This window comes from Cupressus sempervirens, chromosome 9, assembly GCF_028749045.1.
Source record: "Cupressus sempervirens isolate cs-2001-9-10 chromosome 9, ASM2874904v1, whole genome shotgun sequence".
NCBI classification, from domain to species: domain Eukaryota; kingdom Viridiplantae; phylum Streptophyta; class Pinopsida; order Cupressales; family Cupressaceae; genus Cupressus; species Cupressus sempervirens.
Genome location: NC_143126.1, coordinates 17,753,747 through 17,774,411, shown reverse-complemented (window position 1 = coordinate 17,774,411; position 20,665 = coordinate 17,753,747). Strand labels below are relative to the sequence as shown.

The 20,665-nt window shown below is 31.6% G+C and overlaps 1 pseudogene; it reads right to left on the bottom strand.

Annotated features, from left to right (window-relative positions):
• Positions 1-483: 483 nt before the first annotated feature.
• On the bottom strand, positions 484-16,311 carry LOC149537422 (linoleate 9S-lipoxygenase A-like; annotated as a pseudogene).
• Positions 16,312-20,665: the final 4,354 nt, after the last annotated feature.

Sequence of the window (20,665 nt, the reverse complement as noted above, 5' to 3'; positions counted from 1 at the left end):
ATCTTTCTCACAAACAATGCTCCACCATTTAGTAGCACAACACACCACTTGCTCTTTTATCACAATCCAAAATTCTATACAACCTTCTATCCAGCCAAGCTCTGATACCACTTTGATGAAACCCAGGATTCCTCTAATACCAATTTGATATGTGTAACACAGAACAACAATAAATAAAATAGTTGGAGTAGGTAAAGGAAGGAGAGATTAAAAGGACGGTTGGAAGCCTACATCACCAATAGATGGGTGGTGGCAAGCCCTCAAGCTTCTTATTTGTCATTTTATAAACATTTTTCATGGTATTGTTATTAAGATATAATTGTGTAATTTTTTTTGAGTCAAATTTATTAATTCATGTTTAATAAATAGAAGTCTATATAATACAATCCTTATGAGAATGGGTGAAACTCTTATCATTCATTGCATCTAAGTGATGTTCATAGAACTAATTCAAACTAAATTCAATAAATACAACTAAGGTTATCAAGAAAACCTTTTTTTGCAAGGGGCATGACTGGTTCGACATCTTCAAAAATAATGAAGGTTGTGTGACCCACCAAGCACTTCCCTGTGCAAATTCATATTAGAATTTGGATTACCCAAGTCATTGTAAAGATCATAGTCATACATATGTTCATAATACTTTCTCTCTCCTACACCTTCACCTCATAACAAATCTAGCTCTTGCTCTCTCAATATCAATTGACTGTCTAGTGTTTCATTGGGAAAATGACTCTGAATAAACAACACAATGTACAAAATGATCTAGTATCTTTTAATACAATAGCAACCACAATTATAACAAGTATACACAATTATTAATAAAGTAATGTTACTCTTTATTTCCTTAATATTCTCATATTATCCATATATAAATTTCAAATTAATACCAATATCTAAGTAGAAAAGAAGACTTGCAGTGTGGGTTTCTTGAAATAAGAGAGGGGTAGATCCAAGAGTTACAAAGAAAGTGAAGAGCTAGAAGTTTGCTCAGCATAGCATAAAGAGAAAGGGACTTCAAGTAGAACTCCCTTGGATGCGCATTTCTCACAAGAAATGCACCTTTTGGTGGTATTAATTCTTCAGCTTCCCACCGTCCATCAACCATCCACAACCAACATCCTGTTGCTTTAGTCTTAAATAGAAGACCAATTATCATCTATCGAAAGCTATCCAACTATGGAATTTAATAATAATATTTAATATTTACTACCTAATTTTAGATATTTAATATGTGTATTTTCTTTTCTAGAGTGTTCTAAGACCTCTATAAATAGAGGCTTTATGTAATGCATTATGCAAGGTAGTAAGGCAATTTAATTAGTTTCTTTCTTATGTATTTGTCTTTCATTTTTTCCTTCAAATTGGTATTAGAGGATGAAGAGCTAGGCCTAGGAAGAAAAGAAATATTTTCTCGTACAACTATTATAACAAGAGCTTATAATGTTTTCTTTATTGTAGATTATAAGGTTCTAAAGTTGGAGATTAGTGGCTACAAAGATCTAGAGAAGAAAAGATGCTAGTTTAATGTTTGAGAGAAGGTATGAGTTGATTTCATAGATTGAAGTCTAACAAGAAAAAAAAAATGTTAAAAGGGGGAAAATAAGTATTGTATGGTTTTTTGTTTAAGCTATATGTCATTGGCTTAGACTTGTTTAAGGTGGTTTTTTTTTTCAAAAAAAAAATTTAAAATCATTAAGTGCATTTGTAACTGTGAGTATTAATATGGAATTTGGGAGTAGTATAGCTCAACCACAAATTCCTATATTTTCTGGTAAAAATTATGAGTTTTGGGCTATAAAAATGAAAACATTGTTTTGTTCTCAAGGCACATGGGATATTATTGAAGGGTGTTAATGAACCACAAGATGAGTCTACATTATTGCAAGATGGAAAAGATAAATTACAAGATAACAAAAAAAATGATGCTAAAAAATTGTTTATAATTCAACAACCCTAAGATGAATCAATTTTTCCTAAGGTTTCTATAGCTAAAAAGTCTAAAATTGCATGGGATATTTTAGAAACATGTCAAGGGACATCAAAAGTTATGATTACCAAATTGTAAACTTTAAGGTGTGATTTTGAAAATTTATGTATGAAGGATTCAGAATCAATTGATCAATTTATAAATAAAGAAATTCAAATGTGGTTAATCAGATTAGATCATATGGTGATGATTTTACTAATCAAAATGTAGTTGAAAAGATACTTTGTAGTTTGCCTAGAAAATTTGATTTCATTGTTTTTGCCATTGAAGAATCTAAGGATTTGACAATATTCTCTATTCATGACTTAATGGGCTCACTTTTATCTCATGAATCTAGAATGAACATAAATGATAGTTCTTCTTTGGAGAATTCTTTTAGATCATAGGTATCTTTTGGTAGAGGAAGAGGAAGATCAAACTATAGAGGAAGTGGAAAAGGTAGAAGCATAGATGGACATGGAAGTCCAAATCAAGAAGAAAGAATAAATCAATCTATTCAAAGTTCAAATAGAGGATATGGGAAAAGTACATTCAAGCATCCATCATCAAGGTTTGATAAATCTCAAATTCAATGTCATTATTGTAAGAGATTTGATCATTTTGCAAGTGATGTAGAAAGAAACAAGAGGAGATTGAAAATAATGGTGCTAATTACTCAGATGTATTTGATAACAATTCAAGAAGTTTATTCATAACTTGTAATGATGCTCAAGAAAGTTCTTGTGATATATGGTTCCTAGACAGTGGATGTAGTAACAATATGACTAGAAATAAAGACTTTTTTTTTAGCTTGGATGATCTTATAAAATCTAAAGTAAATCTAGGAAATGAAAGTAAAGTCTCTATAATAGGAAAAGGTGTCATAAATGTCTTTACAAAAAATGAAGGAAAAAGATATATTCCTTATATGTATTTTGTGCCTAAATTAAAACATAATCTCACAAATGTTGATCAACTAGTACAAAAGGGTTACAAATTTTCTTTAGATATTGATGTTTTTATAATCTTTGATAGAAATCCTAGTGACAGGTTAATTGCAAGGTTCAACATGACACAAAATCGAATGTTCCCCCTCCAGATTCATTGCATTCAAGCAGGAAAGGAAGTACATTTCAAGTCAATATTCTCAAATCAATCATGGCTATGGACTTTGAGGTATGGTCATCTTCTGTAAGGATTGCCCCTACAAAACCAATGCCACATCAACAATCTCCATAAAATGCAAAAATTCAATGAGAGTCAAATTCCTTTGAATTTTGACCAATCAACATTAGTTGATTAACTATCATTAAATTTAACTAAAATGATACATATTCATATATACTCAAGTTTAAAAGAAACCATAATTTCATTAATAGATTCCCAATACTAGATACCAGATACCAGATAGTCTAACCATGATGACCAAGTTGAATGGAGCTCAAAAACCTATCTAAGAACACAAGGGTGAGAACACTGTAGGAGTGCTTTACCACCCTACCACAAAGCTATTAAGCTTCCCTAGAATCTTTCCTGACATGAAAGATACCCAACCTGGCAACGAGATAGTCTAAATAAGTAAAAATTAAGAGGAGTAATCGAGTCATGTCATTAAAATAAAATCATGGTCTAAACACCATTCACGAACAACATGGATAACTACATTAGTGTATGAAAGAAAGTCATTAACATTCCTTAATCAACATGTATAGATCTATTTTCTATCACATTTGTATTTCCACTATGCAGTACCAACATATATGCATGCAATTAAACATCCTTTCAAAATAAATGCAACACTTAATGCATTCATTTTAATCTATGCCATTAAGCACAGTGTCAGTTGTATCAAATCGTTATAATGTAAATAACATGGAGATGTTATAAAAATTTCTCATGCTTTTCATAATATTCTTGAGTAATAAATAACAAAGATTCATATCATTCCTTCCTAACTTATCAGATGGAAGCATACTTTAAATTCTTAAGTCATTATGAGCTTTCATCCATTTGAAATAACATTATTCCAAAGTAAAAACATGTGTGAGATACAAAAATATCAATGAAAGGAGACAAGGTTCACAAGTTTAGATGCTAAAAGTAACATATCTGGATTTAAAATCATGTTTCCAGACAAAAATCTAGAGATTTCACTATTTCACTAACTCAAGAGATAGTTATTGTCTATAGATGTATTTGGTAATAAGTAGCATTTGTGCAATAAATTCATGTAAAATTGTTTCATTTGATAAAATATTGAATATTGAGCATGATTCCTCCCATCAATATATAGATAATAATGTCAATTATATTTTGAGTAGACATATATTGCCAAGCAGTGGCAGCATTTATACAGATAATTCTACATTTGCATCAAACCTCGTTATCATTTTAGACATGACGAGGGTTTACAAGAATTATAAAAGAAAACCATGAAGACCTCGCAATTTTCACACCAACAATAACATTTATATCTTGATAACTCAAGAAAAGGATCTACAAGGAAGCATTTAGCGCAAACTTCTTTGCTATGGTTATGTTATTGATTTTAATTATAATGTCTCCCAACTGTTATGCCATCTCATGGGTAATCTTTACTACTCTCTTCTATATTGCCCATTGGTTATCTTCTCACAACAAATTATATTACACTTGACTATTTTGATACAAATTGTCTTGTTTGGCTTATGGTGGTGTAGGGGGATTGTAGTACTACATGCAAATCCAAGCACTGCTCATGTGAGATAGCTCATTTATATTCTTTTATCATTTTTTTTTGTAATTTTCTATAGTTTTTTTTTACTATTGTTTTTTAATCCAATTATATGTAGTGTTTTAATTAACATTTTAGATCACCTTTATCAACTAAGCATTTGCATCGCACCACCAGTGCTCCCAGAGCACTGCCATATCCACAATTTTGTTTTACTCCAAATCAGGCAAGTGATAAAAACCTAGCCTAATGGCCTAACTTATTTGAGCATAATGAGTAACATGACAAGAGAAAAACTCTCAACATTTATAATGCATTGCCTCCATGCCCACAGATTTTCTATTCTCCAAATTGGGCAAAAATATCATGAAAACTTAACTTAATGGGGGCAACAATGAGTAATATGACAAAAGAAGAATTTACTGCATTTTTATGCATCTCAGAAGATAGAAATTCGAGATTCTAGTGGCTGAGGATTTGACATTACCCAAAACAATCACGAAGATATATATTTAGAGTGGAAGGCTGGACAATTAATTTGCCCCCAACACAATCCTGACCTCATTATTTGTTCTAATGACAAAGAAAATGGAAAAGATGGTAAAACTATGAAGTAATATAAAGGGAAATAAGCAATAATTGTAGGCAAGTAGGCATCCTTAGTATTTCTAGAAATAAATAGAGTAGTGTGGAAGACTTATCTCAAAATTAAGCTGCTTGTGGGCAGAACTGAATGGTGATGTTTGAAGATTGAAACCCCAACAATGGTGGGGTTGAGTAACACATCTCGTCTTCAAGCCAACTGACCATCATTGAGTGTTTGTTACCATCTGGACAACAGATCAGTCTCTCCTAGCCAAATTTAAGCCATAGCTAGCAACTCCAAAAAAATCTCCTCCTTCTATCATGAGTAATACCCCCTGCTTATAGTCATCTCTCTATTAAAATTTTATTATGGTGTTCTACAAATTGTTGGAATGGTTAGTATGCGCTATCCTTCTCAACATTGTCCAAAAATGAGTGGCCGGTTCAATGTGCTACCTCAATATGTGTAGAAAAACTACCAGATCTACAACCTCTCATAAGAAATTGGGCAGAGATTTTAGCATGTAATTACACTCAATCAAGCAAGCGAAGATTTGAAAACATGTAGAGGAGTTTAAAGAAAATATGTTGGCCTCCTGTGACCTAAATAGCAAAGATGGCCTACCCTCTCTCATATCTTACTGAAGATCTCTCAAAACAAAATAAGAAAATAATGTGTAAATAAAAAATGTATCTATTACTGATTACTAGTACCCGCATTACATAGAACACCAAACTTTTATTGATCTTCCCCCCAAAACTTTCTAACTGTTTCTTTTTCGCTTATAACTATTTCTTTAAAACCTCACGTCATTACTTATAACAATTTGTTATGATATTTTGTTCCCTTCTAATTAAGAAAAAATATTTTATTACTTTAATCTAAGCAATAATTAAATACCAAATCATTTGGTGTCTCATTAAGTGGGTTATGACATCCTTCCCTCCTTAATAATGCATCATCCTCGATGCTAGGTCAATAAAGACAATTATAATCAATGAACAATCAAGTAAATAATTTGAATTTAGTCAAACTTCCATTGTTCAATGTTCCAGACAATACATGTACTCCTATTAAGATTCTATCATAATCAACAAGATTGTCTAACATTTCATATGAATGCATTCTAATACAATCAACACACACAAACACTTATAAGACATTATTTTCCAACCCAAATTTAAACACTTATTTGAAACAATCAATTATAGACAAAAATAATACACATTTTATATAAGCAAATGTATAATAATCATTTCAAAAACCTTTTTCTATGTGAGTGTGTGAATTCCATTACCTTTCTATAGTTTTACAATGTTAGGCTACCTCTCTCTGACAATATTCCCACTTTTTGATAATGTGTCATTCCCTCTGTTACATTACAGGAACGACACCCAATGTCAATCCATCATATATTATAAATCAAATTGACTTTCCAATGAAATATAAAATCATATACTACCTTATCTCAAGAAGTCTCAAAATTTTTAACATATTGACTTAAAATCACATGATATCACAACATACCTATGCACTTACCATACCCTAGCATCACCTGTCGATTTTTCCTTGTCGTTAGGTACTTCTTATCCACATCCTGCCATACTAATTAGTATCTCAAGGAGATCAACTCAAATATTAGTAGTCAAAAAATTTGTTCAACTTTATGAATTCTTAACTCATCTTATAATCACAAGCCATATGTACCATACATACCATCTAACATGTGCTCGCTAAGTAATTGTCCACATCAATAGACTAGTGTCCACGAAACATAATCAAGTAATGCAATCTCATTACATCTAAGTCATTCTCATTAGATCATCAGGAAAAATAATGACATGCACATATAAAATCATTAACATTTAATCATCATTATGCATCTTAACGCGTCATATAGCTCTAAATTAACAACATATATTTAACCAATATTATAGATAGATCAAGGATAGAATGTCTCACAATCAAATGTGTCAAGTAACATTAGTCCAAGTTCTACACCAATAGATAATTCAACCAAATCCTAAACACAAAAGTCAACCAAAGGGTCTAAGTCTATGTTGAACACCATATCGACTAGGAGTCAAATAGATAACTCAAGATGACTACATCGTTGATCATTATTCATTGATCAAATTGACTAAATAGAAGGTGTTAACAACTTTCTATAAAGTAAAATTCACATGCATGGTGGATCATCACATATACATAACACCGATGCAAAAATATTATCAAAATAGATACATACACATCTGCATCCTCATAGAAAGACCATATTTTCATACACTTGCCACATAGGCCAGAAAGTCAAATCAGGTTAGTCAAAAGTCATCTACAATTAGTTGAGTCAACAAGTAGATACAATATCTTCCAATTAAGTTTGCAACTTCATTCTACTTTTCGACATACATGTCGAAATGATAGGTGTAAATAAAATTACATTTCATAACCAATTATTGACCAAATTGTCAAACACAACATATCATCACCTGACTATGCCATAAATGAAAATATTAGAAGAAGTTGGCCTACATGTCCAACTTTATTCTATCGTATGTAAAACCATGTCCTACTAAGTAATTGCCACATTATCATTTGCAAGAATCACATAAATAAGAAAACTATAGCTTGATTAGTTAACATTTGTTTCACTACCATAATCAAGGATTAACAATAATTATCCTTTTACAAATGTAACACATGACATTATCCAAGGAATCCATCCATCAAATGCATGATTTACTAAATATACGAAGTATAATGTAAAGCATCATACCTCAATGGGCATCATAGAAAATTTTGACCCACATGTTGGACATGGAAGAATAAGCACATCATACAAGCATAGTGTCATCTATCATATGATCAGCACCATTAAGTAAATCATCTAGGTATGCTCACCAATCACCTACAAGGATTAGTAATCCATTTTTTATCAATTGAGTGACCTTAGGCCCTCATGCCCATTTTGTCACCATAGTGTGCTTAACCAAAATATAAGCACGTGTTGTGATGTATGGTCTTTACACCATTAAATTATCACATAATGATATAATTAAGTACATCTCAAATGATGAGCAAAACAATCAAACTGAGATGACATTTTCATTGTGTTCTTCAATGAATCTAGTCTCCAAAGCTGTAGGACATCTCCCACCTACTTCCTGAGACAGAAGTGTGGCCCAGGTGCTTTAACCTTGCCAACCACAGAGTGACAATTTTCTTGGAATTCTTTCAAACACAAAGAATTCCCCAACCTTGGCACAAGAAGCCTAGCTTCTTAGAACAAGATGGATCGGATGGATCCGGTGCGACCATGTAACATTTCTACATTGCAACCATGTGCCTAGTAGTCTAAACATGGAATGTAGCTAGGAAATAAAATAAACTACATTGCAACCATGTGCTTAGTAGTCTATACATATGTAGTAAAACCAAATATGCATAACCATGTACAACTGCAATATCTGGAAAACAAAATGGCTTGGCCAAGCACTTTAGAAATCTAGAATTACCTGTAGAAGAAACAAGAATAGACATGTATCCATTCTATAGAACTGGCAGAAAACATGAAGATATCCATCTATCTGTCCCATAATTGCTACATTACACCCTTCCATGAAGGAAATAAACAACATTTTTGTAGTACCATTATTACATCGGTAGGTAGAGTGGAACAATGAAAGAAGCACTTCTAACCTTCCCTATTTGTTGACATTTGGCACCCACACTAGAAGGTAAGCTTTCCAAAATAATAAAAATAACCTAAATAAATGCAAAAGGAAGAATGGAATGTTCTTCACAATCTACTCCCTTATACATCATATCAATATGCCACAATGAACATCATAGATGACATCACTTCCAAATCACAAGACTAGTATCATCAAAAATACGCACACACCCTAGCCACCTCAAGATCAAAGAAATCTTGAAAACAAGATTCATCATTCTCAAGTCAAAGTCCAAAAAGGAGATACAAAAACCAAAATAAAAGTGAACAAGAGTCATAGTAAATAGGTTACATAAAAAATTGGTGGCTCAATGGTCATAAAGAACATAAAATTTTAAGCTAGTCCTTCATCACATCCAAGTTCATGAAATCAAACATAATAAAATGAAAACCTAATTCACTTAAAGCACAATGACTCTCACTAGTCACCGAGAGGGAGTAGATGTTTAATGACACCTTGCATCCAAGGGTCACTAAGAACATAACCAAACTTCTCATGCATCACATGCAATTTATCTTGATAGTCACACATTTCTAAATGCATAATGGAACATGCAATACTTTAGCAAATGAAAAACATCTTCTTCCTACATAGCATATTAAGTTACTCAATGAACCTCATGAATCTGGCATAAAATAGAAATAAATTCTTGCACCGCATGTGCATCACATGTCATTTACATAATAAAAAGATATTTTACATTGCTATCACAAGCTGAATCTTCATTTGGTAGGCTCTCATAGGCTAATGCAAAAGTCAACCATCCTTTGACTATCTCAATAGTTCAATTTTAATACTCCAATTTGCATAGTATACTATCACATGGTTTAAAGTAAATATAATCATAAACATATGAGGTATGCAATTTACCAGTCATTCCATAAACTTTCCATTTGACAATCTTTTAAGGAATGCAATTTTTAACTCAAAATCATGACATGCATAAGAAACTTCATATCCTTTTATGTCATAATAATGATAACTAAGAGATGCAACATGCAACCCATCTCATCAACTCATACAACATAGAGTAAACAAGTTGACTTGTAGTTCTATGTCTAGCATAGTGAACTCAAGGCCCAAGTGTGGAACCAAGACCTCTGATACCATATGTAAGGACTGCCCCTACAAAACCAATGCCACATCAGCAGTCTCCATAAAATGCAAAAAATTCAATGAAAGTCAAAGTACTTTGAATTTTGACTAGTCAACATTAGTTGATTAACTATCATTAACTTTAACTAAAATGATACATATTCATATATACTCAAGTTTAAAAGAAACCATAATTTCATTACCAGATTTCCAATACTAGATACTGGATACTAGATAGTCTAATCATGATGACCAAGATGAATTGAGCTTTAAAACCTATATAAAAACACAAGGGCAAGAATATTGTAGGAATACTTTACCACCCTACCACGAAGTTATTAAGCTTCCTTGGAATCTTTCCTAACATGAAAGATACCTAGCCTGACAACGAGATAGTCTAAACAAGTAAAAATTAAGAGAAGTAATGGAATCGTGTCATTAAAATAAAATCATGGTCTAAACACCATTCACTAACAACATGGATAACTACATTAGTGTATGAAAGAAATTCATTAACATTCCTTAATCAACATGTATAGATATGTTTTCTATCACATTTGTATTTCCACTATGCACTACCAACATATATGCATGCAATTAAATATCCTTTCAAAATAAATGTAACACTTAATGCATTCATTTTAATCTATGCCATTAAGTACAGTGTCAGTTCTATCATATCGTTATAATGTAAATAACAAGGAGATATTATCAAAATTTCTCATGCTTCTCATAATATTCTTGAGTAATAAATAAGAAAGATTCATATCATTCATTTCTAACTTATCAGATGGAAGCATACTTTAAATTCTTAAGTCATTATGAGCTTTCATCGGTTTGAAATAGCATTATTCCAAAGTAAAAAACATGTGTGAGCTACAAAAATCTCAATGAAAGGAGACAAGGTTCACAAGTTTAGATGCTAAAAGTAACATCTCTATAGATAATTATGTCAATTATATTTTGAGTAGACATATATTGCCAAGCAGTGGCAGCATTTATACAGATAATTCTATGTTTGCATCAAACCTCATTATTTTGGACATGATGAGGGTTTACAAGAATTATAAAAGAAAACCATGCAAACCTCACAATTTTCACACCAACAATAATAGTTATATCTTGATAACTCAAGAAAAGGATCTACAAGGAAGCATTTAGCTCAAAGTTCTTTGCTATGGTTATGTTATTGATTTTAATTATAATGTCTCCCAACTATTATGCTATCTCATGGGTAATCTTTACTGCTCTCTTCTTTATTGCCCATTTGTTATCTTCTCACAACAAATTATATTACACTTGACTATTTTGATACAAATTGTCTTGTTTGGCTTATGTGGGTGTAGGGGGATTGTAGTACTACATGCAAATCTGAGCACTGCTCATGTGAGATAGCTCATTTATATTCTTTTGTAAATTTCTATAGTTTATTTTTAATATTGTTTGTGAATCCAATTATATGAGGTGTTTTAATTAACATTTTAGATCACCTTTATCAACTAAGCATTTGCACTGCACCACCGGCGCTCCCAGAGCTCTACCATACCCACGATTTTGTTTTACTCCAAATCAGGCAAGTGATGAAAACCTAGCCTAATGGTCTAAATTATTTGAGCACAATGAGTAACATAACAAGAGAAAATCTCTCAACATTTGCAATGCACTGCCTCCATGTCCACATATTTGCTATTCTCCAATTTGGACAAAAATATCATGAAAACTTAACTTAATGGGGCAACAATGAGTAATATGAAAAAAGAAGAATTTGCCACATTTTTATGCTTCTCAGATGATAGAAATTCAAGATTCCAGTGGTTGAGGATTTAACATTACGCAAAACAATCATGAAGATATATATTTAGAGTGGAGGGCTGGACAATTAATTTTCCCCTAGCGCAATCCTGACCTCATTAATTGTTCTAATGACAAAAAAAATAGAAAAGATGGTAAAACTGTGAAGCAATATAAAAGGAAATAAGCAGTAAATGTAGGCAGGCAGGCATCCATAGTATTTCTAGAAATAAACATAGTGTGGAAGACTTATCTCAAAATTAAGCTGCTTGTGAGCAAAACTGAATGGCAATGTTTGAAGATTGAAACCCCAACAATGCTGGGGTTGAGTAACACGTCTTGTCTTCAAGCCAACTGACCACCATTGAGCATCTATTACCATCTAGATAATAGATCGATCTCTCCCAACTGAACTTAAGCCATAGCAAGAAACTCCAAAAAAAATCTCCTCCTTCTATCATGAACAATACCCCCTACTTATACTCATCTCTCCATTAAAATTTTATTATGGTGTTCTACAAATTGTTGGAATGGTTAGTATGCGCTATCCTTCTCAGCATTGTCCAAAAATGAGTGGCTAGTTCAACGTGCTACTTCAATTTGTGTAGAAAAACTACTAGATTTGTAACCTTTTGTAAGAAATTGGGTAGAGATTTTAGCATGTAATTATGCTCAATCAAGAAAGCAAAGATTTGAAAACATGTAGAGGAGTTTAAAGAAAATATCTTGGCCTCCTGTGACCTAAACAATCGAGATGGCCTACTCTCTCTCATATCTCACTGAAGATCTCTCAAAACAAAATAAGAAAATAATGTGTAAATCACAAATGTATCTGTTACTGATTACTAGCACCCGCATTACATAGAACACCAAACTTGTATTGATCTTCCCCCAAAACTTTCTAACTGTTTCTTTTCCACTTATAACTGTTTCTTTAAAACCTCATGTCATTGCTTATAACAATTCGTTATGATATGTTGTTCCCTTCTAATTAAGGAAAAATATTTTATTACTTTAATCTAAGCAATAATTAAATACTAAATTATTCAGTGTCTCATTAAGTGGGTTATGACATCTTGGTTTTGATGCTCTTAGCTTATTACAAAAGAAAAATATGGTAAAAGGATTTCCTCAAATAGACCATGAAGTTTATGTGAAAGTTGTATATTGGAAAAACAATATAGAGAAAGCTTCCTAGTAGGAGGTTTATATAGAGAAAGATCACCATTGGAATTAGTTCACACTAATATATGCGGACGTATGCAAACTCCATCATTAGGAGGAAGAATATATTTCCTAACATTTATTGATGATTTTAGTAGGAAGACTTAGATATAATTTCTAAAAAAAAAGGACTGAAGCTTTTGTAACATTCAAGGAGTTCAAAAAATTGGTTGAAAAATAATGTGGTCTTTACATCAAGGTATTACAATTTGATAGAGGTGGTGAATTTAGCTCTAATGAGTTTCTAAAATTTTGTAGACAAAATGGAATTAAGAAGCAATTTACCGCAAGGTACACATCACAACAAAATGGTGTAGCAAAGAGGAAGAATAGAACCATAATGGAATTTGCAAGGAGTATGTTGAAGGCCAAAAATCTATCCAATGAGTTTTGGGCAGAAGTAGTAGCATGTGTTGTATACATTTTGAACATGAGTCCTACAAAGAGTGTTAAGAACACAATTCCACAAGAACCATGGAATGTAAGAAACATAATGTATCCCATTTTAGAGTTTTTTGATTTGTTTTTGATTCATTGGTGCCATCTAAATTGAGAAGGAAATTGGATGATAAAAGTGAAAAATGTATTTTAATTGGTTATAGTGAAGAGTCAAAAGCTTATAGATTATATAACCTTGTTTCAAAGAAATTGATCATTAGTAGGGATGTCAAATTTGAAGAAGAAGATTCATGGGATAGAAATGCTAAAAAACAAGTCACAAGTGAAGCACAAATATTGCAAAGTAAAGATGATTCAAAAGGATAAGGTACTCAAACACCACCTAGTACTTCACCAAGGAAATTTGTGGAAGGAGCCTCACCTCTAGGTTCAAATGTAAGCGATGAATCAAATTCTACATTCTCAAGATTGAGGTACAAAGGTAAGAGGACAAGAAGCTTAAAAGATATATATGATCAAGAAGAAGAGAATGTAGACATATGCTCAAATTTAACTTTATTTTCTTGTGATCCATTATATTTCAAAGAAGCAATTAAAGAAGATAAATGGATCAAGGCAACGAATAAAGAAATTGACTCTATTGAAAGAAATAAAACATGGGAATTAATGGATTTACTTAAAGAAAAAGAATCAATATGAGTCAAATGGGTCTATAAGACTAAGTTTGATGCAAAAGGTGAAATTGTTAAGCATAAGGCAAGGCTAGTTCCTAAAGATTTTTCACAACAATATGGGGTTGATTATAATGAAACATTTTCTCCAGTTTGTAGTCTTGACATAGTTCGAACTAGTTGAGCAATAGTTGTACAAAATGATTGGAAAGTGTATAAAATGGATGTAAAATTAGCATTTTAAAATAGTTTTCTTGATGAAGAGGTGTATGTTAAACAACCACCTAGTTATGAGGTTTGTGGGCATGAAAAATAGGTATATAAACTAAACAAGACCCTTTATGGTTTGAAACAAGCTCCTAGGCTTGGTATAAGAGGATTGATTCATACATGATAAGTAATTAATTCCATAGAAGTAACTGTGAGCCCATATTATATGTCCAAACTAATAAGGAAGGTCCAATTTTGATTGTATTTTTGTATATTAATGACTTGATATTCACTGGAAATCTGTCAATAGACATGTTCAAGATAGAAATGATGAAAGAATTTGAAATGACAGATTTGGGGTTGATGAGATATTTCTTAGGTATTGAAGTTATCCAATGTGACAAAGGTATCTTCATTTGTCAATCCACATATATAAATGATGTTTTGGAGAGATTTAAAATGATGAATTGCAATCCATCATCAACTCCAAATGCAACAGGAACAAAACATAGCAAGGAAGAGAAGGGATCAACTGTTGATCCAACCATATTTAAAAGACTTGTTGAAAGTTTAATGTATATGATAGCTATAAGGCCAGATATCATGTATGATGTTAGTTTGATCTCAAGGTTCATGGAATCACCACAAAATTCTCACTGGCAAGTTGGAAAAATGATATTGAGATATATTTCAGGAACAATAGGATATGGATTCCTATATTCCAAATCTAATACTGATAGAGATTTTGCAAGTAGCATTGATGACAAGAAAACACTTCTAGAGATATCTTTCACCTTGGATTAAGAGCTCTATCATGAGCAACAAAGAAGAAACCTATAGTGATGATCTCATCAGCTGAAGAAGAATATGTAGCTACCACTTCCACAGCATGTCAATTAGTATAGATGCATCGAGTTTTGTTCAATTTTCACCATCATTAGGAGGATTAAACAACAATCCATTATGATAATAAATCAGCAATATCATTAACTAAGAATCATGTATTTCATAAGAGGAGAAAACATATTGATAAAAGGTACCACTTCATTAGAGAATTGGTCAACAATGAAGAAATCTACCTTGAGTTTTCCAAATGAGAAGATCAATTGGGAGATATTTTCACTAAGGTATTGCCAAAGAGTAACTATGACTATCCGCAAGAGAAAATGGGAATTATTGATGTAAAATTTATTAATGGTAGAAATTAAGGGGGGGGGGGGGGGGGGGGGGTATTGGTAATATTAATTTCTTTGACATCCCATCATCCATCAACCATTCACAATCAACATCCCGCTACCTTAGCTATCAATAGTAGACAAATTGTCATTCGTCGAAAGCCATCCAGCTGTGACATATAATAATATTTAAAATATTTACTACCTAATGTTAGATATTTAATAAGTGTATTTTCTTTTCTAGAGTGTTCTAAGAACTCTATAAATAGAGGCTTTATGCAATATAATTAGTTTATTTCTTGTGTATTTATCTTTCATTTTTTCCTTCAGCATTGGGAACTCCCAAATTAGAATTCCACCTAAAACTGATAGAGAATCTCAAGTCACTAGCCATGGGACTATCTAGTAGGTTGCACTTTATTGATTTCTCCTCTCCTTTCACCCCATTCTCATCTCTACATTGAAAAGATTTTATAAATTAATTGTGCCTAATGTGAAAGAAATGAAAAAATTAATGTAGTCGCTTAATCACATAAATATTACCTTGATCAATCTTTTCTCTACTAAAAAGCTAAAGAGAAACTTTGTTCTCGTGCACCTCAAGATTGCGTCATCTATTGGGGTAGAGTAGTCTATTAGATCCAATAGACTTGCTTTCATTAACACCACTCCTCCTTTGATTTCAAACATCTCCTCCTCATTTATACCAATAGAGACCTTGTTCCATAAGCTATTGAGATTCATCTTGGCTAACTATTCCTTAGTCGCCAAACCCTAACATCTAAGTTGGTGATCAAGTAGCACACACTACTTGAAATTGATATTCTCATACTTGGGCTGGTCCCCAAGTGTATTTATACATAGGTAATCAATACTTTTCTACATGCTACCACATGCTACAATTTATTGTTGTGAGTATCAATGAGTTGGGAGTGGAAACTATCTGTACCACTATATATATGCATTTATTGAGGTGGCAACCCTGATAGTGGTTTTAGAGTATAAGTATTAGACTTGCAATGTGCGTTGTCCATTTCCCAATTGCAACCATAATCTCTATCTAATCTTCCACTAGACATGTGCACAAACTTAATCTTTATCTAATTCAACTTATTTCATGTCATCAAACACATGACCCTCTTATACAAGCACATGGATCTTACTTCTTCATCTATCTTAAAAATAAAAAATAGAAAATCTAATATGTTTATCTCACTCCTCCATTCTGTATGCTTTGTTAGATTTATTGCATTAATTAGGTTAGTTTCTATGTTTAGATTAGATAAATAAAATTAGTTCAATATATAGTTGTGGGAAGCTATTCCCATAAGTAGTTGCTGTAAGGGAAAATAAGACTAACATCAATGTAAATAATATTCATATAATTTTCAGTATCAATTTTGTATGTTTCCTAATGTATCCAGAAAATCTGAAATAATAATTTCAGCATTTTATATTTTTGCTCTTTTATTTGATATCAGTGCAAGTTGATCGATGGGGAGGAGAGTGTTGTTAATGGATTTTGGATAATCAAACCCTAATTCTGTAGATTTATTGAAGAGAGGTTTGAGACTTATTGTGTAGATATTATAATGTTATATTGTCCATGAATATATTGTGATTGTTTTTTTTATTAGGAATAAAGTAGGGATCAGTTGCAAATTACATGCATCACTTGGCTTTTTAATTACATTATTTGTTCAACAGTATTGTTTTCTAAACAATGGATAAATTATCTGCAATTCCTAAATTTGAAGGGCCTGAGTTTCACACATGGCAAATAAAGATACAATTGCTTTTGATTGGAAAAGATCTATGGGACATTATTAATGGAACTATTAAAAAACCCCAAGATGCAGATGAAATAGCAAAGTGAAAAGCCAAAGATCATAGAGCCTCTGCATTGATTGGACTTGGTCTATCAGATGCATATTTGCACCATATTGATCTTTCAAAGACTTCAAAAAAAATATAGAGATGGGCTTAACATCTTGTTTGGTTCACAAGCTTCTAGTGCAAAAATGTCCATAAAACAAAAGTTGTTTAGGTTGAAGATGAATGAAGGTGATAACATTGTTCAACATATAAGTTTCTTAATCAACTTGTAGGTGTGAACTCTAAAGTTGATGATGATGATGCCAAAGAAATCCTACTTAGTAGCATGCCTTCAAGCTTTGATCATATTGTTTTCACTTTAAACAAAATGAATCCTAGCCTCGAAACTATAATTTCTTCTTTAATTGATGAAGGAAATAGAGCTCACAAGAGTCATAATTTTATTAAGGGTCGTTCTTTATTTGCTAGAAAGAAATCTAGTGTTCCCAGTAGAAGAGAACTAAAATGTTTTTATTGTCAGCAAAGTGGACATGTACAAATGAATTTTTTTTAGTGGGCCAAAGATCTTATCAATGGGAAGTTGAAGAAAAATATAGCCTTTGTTGCAATTGAAAGTGAGACACACTTTTGTGATTTTGCAATACATTCAAATACTGATGATTGTGATAGTCCACCTGAAATTAATACAAGATTTGTGCATTAAAGGATTACAAATAAGTAAATAGGAGGGTAGAGGCAACAGAGGTTGGAGGATTTTTATCATCTCAAGCAAGCTTCTTGCTCAGAGATGATTATTGCATGGGAAGCAACTATTTATGTCCCTATAAAGTCAGTGTTTGGCAAACTCAAAATGAAAGAAAAAAACTATAAAATGCTAAAATTATTGATTTAGATTTTCTAGATACATTAGGAAGCATACATAATTGATATTGAAAATGATATGAATATTATTTACATTGATGTTTGAACATCTTTATATAGTCTTATTTTCCCTTACAACAACTACTTACGGGAATAACTTCCCACAACTATATATTGAACTAATTTTATTTATCTAATATAAACACAAAACTAACCTAATTAATGTAATAAATCTAACATTACCCCCTTATTACATTAATTCAACAATCTAACATTCTTGCTTATTAGAAACTAACCTAATTAATGTAATAAGTCCAACATGCTTGATCCTCAAAAACAAATCTCATTCTCTAATCAATTTCACCTCTAAACCTATTTATCATACATCTAGCCATTTTTAATGTATCCCTCTGCCATTTTCCATCTAAGTGACATTATGCTACCTTACTTTTGAGTGAACACATATAGAATGAACTATCATGAATGAAATGTTGCAACATGAGGATTGATATAATTTGACCTTGTATTCTGGAATACTTTGACCTCTTTCACCTAATCCTCAGTGTTGTTATTTTATGTCATTTTGACTGATAATATTCCTACTTGCATTCCTTTTGATTATATTTCACTATACATGTATTCTTGCATATATGGGGGGACCCACATCAAGAGTTCAAATCTATGTAGTCTTGCTCTTGATTCAGTACATTGTTCGTTGTTTGATGAGTTTGCATATAAAATGCCTAATTTGTATTTTTTCATAATTAAATGATATTATTCCACGCTTCTACATTATTGTAGAATATTTTAGCTGGATATCAAGAATATCAAACATATCAACATCAAGTGGAATCAAATATAAATTGGTAAACTTTTGAACATTATGTAAACTTGCCTATATCAATAATACAATGAACTTGAAATTATTTCAAACAATTTTCATTTATATCTATATTGATTCACAAACTATTATGTGTTTGGGATTGATGCAAATGTAATAGCACTACTATTATATTTTAGGTACGTGTTTTCCAAATGAAACATCAACACTCCCTCTAAGCTAGGGAGGATAAACACAAGACAAATATGATACCATTCATAATATTAGACATGAAAAAATTTAAGGATACCATTTATAAGAAGATAACCACCATTTTGATATCAAGAGTATTGGTCTTCCAAAACATCAACATATGATATTCACCAAATACTTAATGATGTTTGATACCACGTCTGATATCATGTGTATTGGTCTCCCAAAATAATTGATATTCACCAATTCCTAAAAATTATTTGATATCACATTCGATATCATGAGTATTGGCTTCACAGAATATCAATTATATTCACAAAATACTCTTTGAGTAATGGTCTTCAACGATGTTGAGATGTAAGATATTCACAAAATACTATGAGTAATGACCTTGCAGAACATCCAGTCATGTGATATTCACCAAGTACTCTATGTAATGGCCTTCCAGAATATAATTATACATAATATTCACCATACACTCAAAATTATTCATAAGGTATGTGCACATGCATTCTCATAATGCTTATCATATGAACATCCACCATGCAAAGTATAACATATCATGATCTGCATAGAGATAGTAAGATATCTATCATAATAGAAAATTAAGTTATTGTAAGATTGTCACCTTTAAATAAATTCTACAAAATATCATTTGGAATTCATCACTTCCTCATGATGTACACGGGGGGTAGGCCCATTAAAATCGCATAGTCACAAGGTATATTCATGAATTATAGGCCTCTTGATTGGTACAATTTATTGGTCACTAGAGAATCCATCTTGATAAAGTTTACTCCTCTGAATCAATATGATGGAGATCACAAAAGGTTGACTAAATCATATCCTCTATCTACTCCATCAGATGGATATGTCATTTCATTTGAACATCAATCTTCTGAATTTATTTAGAGACTGAGTATTATAATATACTATAATATTTATATTTATATTCGATTATTTAAAAATTTATATTAATCACAACCTAAATTTTAACTATAAAAATAAGTCTTAATATTAATCCCATGGCTAATCCTAATCTTAACCTTAGAATAATGATGGAAACCTTGAACCTAAATATTATTATCTACATAAACATCATTGTCAAAGAAAACATTATTCTTGTCATATCCCTAAACTCTTATCTTAGCCTAAAGGTAAACCCTAACCATGACATAAAATCTAAACCTATAAATAATCTAAACAATAATCTTAAACCATAACCCTTTCCATATTGTATCCCTTGCTGTAACCCTAACCTTTTCCATATTCATATGCCAAACCCTACGGTCAACCATTATATAAAGTCTAACTTAATTTTTAATTATTTATAATTTTAATTATTATTCATAGTAATTTCTTTTGCAT